General features: G+C 34.4%; 1 long non-coding RNA gene across 1 annotated transcript; it reads left to right on the plus strand.

The window, feature by feature from the left end:
* The first annotated feature begins 4160 nt into the window (after window positions 1-4160).
* LOC136846491 (uncharacterized) lies at window positions 4161-5895 on the plus strand. Its single transcript, XR_010855412.1, has 2 exons — window positions 4161-4394; window positions 4425-5895. It is a non-coding gene; the product is annotated as an uncharacterized lncRNA (long non-coding RNA).
* The last annotated feature ends 276 nt before the right edge of the window (window positions 5896-6171 follow it).

Raw genomic sequence — 6171 nt, forward strand, 5'->3', positions numbered from 1 at the left:
TCTACTATAAAAATTGTGTAGATAAATGACAGGAAATATATCTTTGTAGACAGAAAAATGGAGAGAGAGAAAATAAAGGAGTCCTTGGGGTCAGCATATCAGACAGACTCGAGGAGAACGTCTAAGAGTCTTCTCAGCAAGAGGAAGCCCATCAGACATCTGGAGGTTTTTCGAAACTGATTCAGAGACCTTTTCTGCGCTGATTACCTGGATGGGAAGTCTTTACTTCCCCTGTGCTTTTCCATGTCTCATTTCCCCTGCCACTGCTGAAGTCTCTCTCAGATGTCAAAAAAAAAAAAAAAAATCCAGTTATAAACAGGAAGTCCAAGAGGACCTGGTAAGGTTAGCAATGAGATATGCCACGGTTTACATTCACTCATATGACATAGTTTTGTCCTTGTTTTGTACTTGAATGTTTACTTGACATGTAATATCTTATTAGCTGGTGTACCTAGCATGTAGATGTTATACACCAGAATATGTACCAATGTTCAGTTATAAATACCCAAAAGAATTAGTCCAGCTCTTCTATGAATAATATGTTGCATCTGGGAGGCTTAAACATATTAGGCATTCTGTTCCAGGTTTTCTTTGTGATTTCACAGAGGGCTTTTCTCCCATATCTTGTTACAGATAAGCCTTGTATTAAATGTCATAAAAACCAGGAAATAATTAGCAACAGATACGTGGTTACAATATATATTTTCGACCGTAATAGCCGTCATAAGGTTGGCTTTGTAGCTGATAGAATACTGTTCTTAGAGCTTTGTGGGCAAATTTGCTTGTAAATATTTGTCGATATGGTTATCTGATTAATTTTTTAAAGTATAAAATCGACTTATTTCCACTACTAATAAGTGTCTAAATTGTTATAGTATAGTCAGATGTAAAAATAATCGATGTGAATGACTTCAAATTTTTACCTAAGAAAAGTTGTCTGTTTGGTGATGATTTTATCTTGACCTGTCAACATTTTGCTTTAGGTTAATTATTACTATTGAACTTTCAAATGCTGTTTTCTGACCAGTTTCATGTAAATTTGTTGATGTAATTTGGGAAACTAATACATATAACAACATGTAATGCGTGCTGGGTTACTATCTTCAATAGAATTTGCAAATTTTGCTGAACTGGAATTAGATTGACTGTATTACATATTGGTTTTTTAAGGTAGTTTACATGGAATCTACTTTAGAGGTATTGAATATAGTCTATACACTGCTAGATGTCTTAAGGTGTAATCATTTTGCAAACTGAACTCAATTAGATTGACTTATCATACTGGTTTTTTGGTTTCGAATCTACTTTATATGAGTCAATACTTTTAATTATATTCCGGACACACGCCGTCGTTTCAAAAGGGGGTACCAGCTTGGGGCTTAAACACCTTACCGTCTTAGGCCGGCATTTCATTTGTGTACCTGACATAAAGGAGGGATAAATACCACGACGGCTAAAGTTAGAAGTACGTGTGTGTGAAACTTATAAAGTCATTACATTGTCAGTAATTAGGAAAAAACGGGTTTGTAAAAGTCAATCTTGGTTGGAATTTCATTGCATTACTAGGCGCAGAATGGACAGAAGCGTACTAATTTGATGTCTTAAAGATGGAACTTACATACCAGTCTATGATATACTGGAATGGCTGGTTATAGTGTTACATCAAATACAGCACCATATAATCTGTCGAATTCTCAGGGTTGTGTGGAACAAAAGCTAAGTTTTGGAACAATGGTTTTCCTGGCATTGACGACAATGTTACTGATAATGGAATCCTTATCATTTTTGTCTTTTTCAGAGAAATTACACAAACATATTCCTGTTTACGAGGGTTAGTAGTTTTCAAGTGTTTTCAGCTTTTCTGATGAGGTTTTGTTGACAGTGTAGTGATTTAATGAAATTTGTTGCTATTTAGTAAATACCATAAGTACCTGTAGCAGCGATATACAATAAATGTTTGTACAGTTTTCAGGAATTTCATGGGTGGAGATTTGCTACTTTAGTTTCGCCGACGACTTTTGGATGTAGAATTGGCGTAGTTTTTCAATGCTACAAAGTTGTCTTGTTGAACCTTAGAATGACAGCTGATTTAACAGTTTCTATATCAGATTTTGGGTTAATTTGGCTTTAAGACAAGGATTAGGATGTTGGTTATGTACTTTCTCACTTTTACACTGGTGCGCAATTTTCCTTTCTGTAAAAACTGCACATTCCATGATGTCACTGAATTTACATAAGGAATGTCTCTGCTTTGACCTCCTGGACTTTTGGAAGATTGAAGTTTACAATATTTACTGCACTTAGTACGGTATTTGTATACAAGAAGCTTGCTGAAGAGCTCTTGACTTAGTACTGTATTCCAGATGTCAACTTCGTAATGATGGGTCTGGGTTTGAGTCTTTGTATGTGATGTTTTGGAATCTGAAGCGTTAGTTTTCGGTTGTAGTTTTTTATAAAAAAATTTAAAGATTTAAATTTAGCATTTATAATGGTGTCAATGTTCATAGTTTGGGTTATGGAAGTCCTAGCGATAAGGCATTATCTTGTGTTCTTAGTTCTATGATGGTGGATTTTGGTGTACGCAGGGCCTTTATAATGAAAGATTTTTACTCTGTACTTATTCATAATAATTCATCGAGTGTTTGCTTGTGATGGGGTAGCCTTGTTGGCAGAAAAATGTTGATTCGTGGCGGAAAGAATATAAATCCAGGATTAATTCGCGATACTAATGGTGTTTGTCATTCACAAAGTATGCGTCTGTGATTGTTTGGTACTTAAAAGTTCTGTATTCAGATATCATTGCTTCATTAGAATATGACTGCGATTGTTTTGTACATAAACCCAGTGTTTGACTAGTGTCAGTTTGTGGTACTGGGTTCAACATTCAGATTTGTGTTTCTTGTAATGACCTGAGCTTCAAGCAAGCTCAGGTAATTATTGAGGAATTCCTTGTCAGTGCATGATGATAGAGTGGCATTTTACATCACTGATCTTGGTTTCATGTCATAGCGTTTACAGCACAGGATAAGTTAATGCTAGAAGGAAGCCTGGGGCTTCTGAAACTTTGGTTCATGCCAGTTTGGATCTGGGAAGTTTTCTTAGTGACTGTTTATGATCCAGTGCATATTTTATGAACTGGGGACTCAGAGAGTTTATAGTCATTTGCCTCTAGAAAATCTGTTACTGATACTTTTGCTTTCATGAAGTCTGTTTTTTGATACTTTTGCCATCAGGAAGTTTGTTACTTAGTTGTCCACTTGCCCTTAGAAAACGTTGTATGGTACTTTTGCCTTCCCGAACTCTTGTTGCTCTATAATACTTTTATATTTGGGAAATCTGTTAGTTTGTGATATTTTATGCTCAAGAAGTCTGTTAGGTTATGGTGATTTTGCATTCAGTTAGTCTGTTGGTTTGTGATGATTTTGCATTCAGTAAGTGTTGGTTTGCATTTCGGAGGTCTGTTAAGTTGTGATGATTTTGCCTTCAGATAATTTTCTACTGAAAGTGTCTTAGGCTGTGATGATTTATCATTCAAAATCTTTAAGGTAGTGGTGATTTTTCATTCAGAAAGCCTTTTAGGGGGTGATGATTTTTCCATTCAGAAAGTGTTTTATTATTTGATGATTTTTTCATTTAGAAAGCTTTTAGGTTCTAGTGATTTCTCATTCAGAAAGTCTTGAAGGTTGTGATGATTTTTGAATCAGTTTTTTTTAGGTTGTGATGATTCTTTCATTCAGAAAGTCTTGTAGATTATGATTTTTCTTTCAGTAAGTTTTAGGTTGTGATGGTTTTTCATTTAGAAAGTCTTTTAGGTCGTGATGATTTTTCATTCAGAAAGTCTTTTAGGTTGTGATTTTTCATTCAGAAAGTCTTTTAGGTTGTGATTTTTCATTCAGAAAGTTTTTAGGTTGTGATGATTTTTCCTTCAGAAAGTCTTTTAGGTTGTGATGATTTCTCATTCAGAAAGTCTTTTAGGTTGTGATGATTTTTCAATTCAGAAAGTCTTCTAGGTTGTGATGATTTTTCATTCAGAAAGAGTTTTAGGTTGTGATGATTTTTCATTCAGAAAGTCTTTTAGGTTGTGATGATTTCTCATTCAGAAAGTCTTTTAGGTTGTGATGATTTTCAATTTTAGGTTTGATGATTTTCATTCAGAAAGAGTTTTAGGTTGTGATGATTTTTCATTCAGAAAGTCTTTTAGGTTGTGATGATTTCTCATTCAGAAAGTCTTTTAGGTTGTGATTTTTCAATCAAAGACTTAGGTTGTGATGATTTTTCAGTCAGTCTTTTAGGTTGTGATGATTTTTCATTCAGAAAGTCTTTTAGGTTGTGATGATTTCTCATTCAGAAAGTCGTTTAGCTTGTGATGATTTTTCATTCAGAAAGTCTTTTAGGTTGTGACGATTTTTCATTCAAAGTTTTAGGTTGTGATGATTTCTCATTCAGAAAGTCTTTTAGGTTGTGATTTTTCATTCGGAAAGTCTATTAGGTTGTGATGATTTTTCATTCAGGAAGTCTTTTAGGTTGAGATGATTTTTCATTCTTTTAGGTTGTGATTTTTCAATCAAAGACTTTTAGGTTGTGATGATTTTTCATTCAGAAAGTCTTTTAGGTGTGATGATTTTTCATTCAGAAAGTCTTTTAGGTTGTGATGATTTTTCATTAAGAAAGTCGTTTAGGTTGTGATGATTTTGAATTCAGAAAATCTTTTAGGTTGTGATGATTTCCCATTCAGTGTTTTAGGTTGTGATGATTTTTCATTCAAAGTCGTCTAGGTTGTGATGATTTCTCCTTCAGGAAATCTTTTAGGTTGTGATAATTTTTCATTCAAAGTCTTCTAGGGTGTGATGGTTTTTCATGTAGAAAGTTTTCGAGGTTGTGATAAATTTTCATTCAAATTCTTGTAGGTTGTGACGATTTTCATTCGAAGTCTACTAAGTCTATTACTAGTTTATATTTTTGCCTTCTTGAAGTCTTGTTAGTTTGTGATGGCTGCTTTGCCTCAGGTTGTTTATGACAGCGGTGGGTTAGAGACTGTTACTTTGCGGTGGTTTTGGTTTCAGAAAAATCTATTAATTCACAATACTTAAACATTAAGGGGTCTTGTTTGCTGGTGATTTTGGGTTTTGAAGGTGTTCGTCTGAGGCAAGTTTGCCTTCATAAGGCTGGCTGTCCGTGACAGTAATGAGACTGCTTTCAAAGGCTTTGTGTTTTTACTTCTGTCTTGTGGTAGGTTTGCATTCAGAGAGCGTCAGTTTGTGGAATATTGCATCCAGGAGATGTTAGTTTGTGTAACTTTTATCAAAAGTCTTGGTTTTTTGCGTAGTAAGTCTGTTGCCTCATAAGTTTGTTTCCTATACTTACTATACTTTGCGAGTTTATCATAGAAAACCTGTAAATTCTTTAGAATTTTGCCTAGGAGCTTTGAGTTTATTTTCCCAGAGAGAGTTAGCTTGGGAGTTTGTTTCCTGTACTTACTATACTTCGCGAGTTTATCATAGCAAACCTGTAAATTCTTTAGAGGTTTGCCTAGGTACGTTGAGTTTATTTTCCCAGAGAGAGTTAGCTTGGGAGTTTTGCCTAGGAATTCCATTAGCTTGAGAGTTTAGTCGTAAAGATTTTTCCATGAATTGTATTATTTTATGAGCTTTCTATAGAGAAAGCCCATAAGTTCTTGATTTTTGTGTAGAATGTGCTTTTTATGGCACAGAAGGGGTGATGGTTTGTATATTCCTTTTTCCTAGAAACTGTGGAAGTCTTTTGCCAAGAAATTCTGCTAGTTTGTGATTTCATTTCATTTGTGATCACTTAGTCTAGTGGTATGATTTTTGTATGTCTGGTCGTTATATTTGAAAAGTGTTTTCAATGTCCTTGGTTCATTAAAAAAAAGTCTATTCCACGGACTTATGATTTTTTTTCCAAGCAGATATTGTAGTAGTACAGGCAGGCAGTATGTTTAGTATTATCTTGAAAAGTAGCCGTTTTTAGAATAAGTTTCTTAAAAAATTAATGGTCTAGTATATGTGTAACTGCATCATTAGCTACCAGAACAGCTCAGATCGAGAACAAAAGAAACAGCTGGTTTTGACATGAGAGACAAATGGGGTAAATTTGGATTAAAGTAGTGACAAAATGAGGTAAAATGAAAGTAAATCTGGAGAAGTCATTCAT

The sequence above is a fragment of the Macrobrachium rosenbergii genome, chromosome 15, assembly GCF_040412425.1.
Source record: "Macrobrachium rosenbergii isolate ZJJX-2024 chromosome 15, ASM4041242v1, whole genome shotgun sequence".
In the NCBI taxonomy this organism is placed as follows: Eukaryota; Metazoa; Arthropoda; class Malacostraca; order Decapoda; family Palaemonidae; genus Macrobrachium; species Macrobrachium rosenbergii.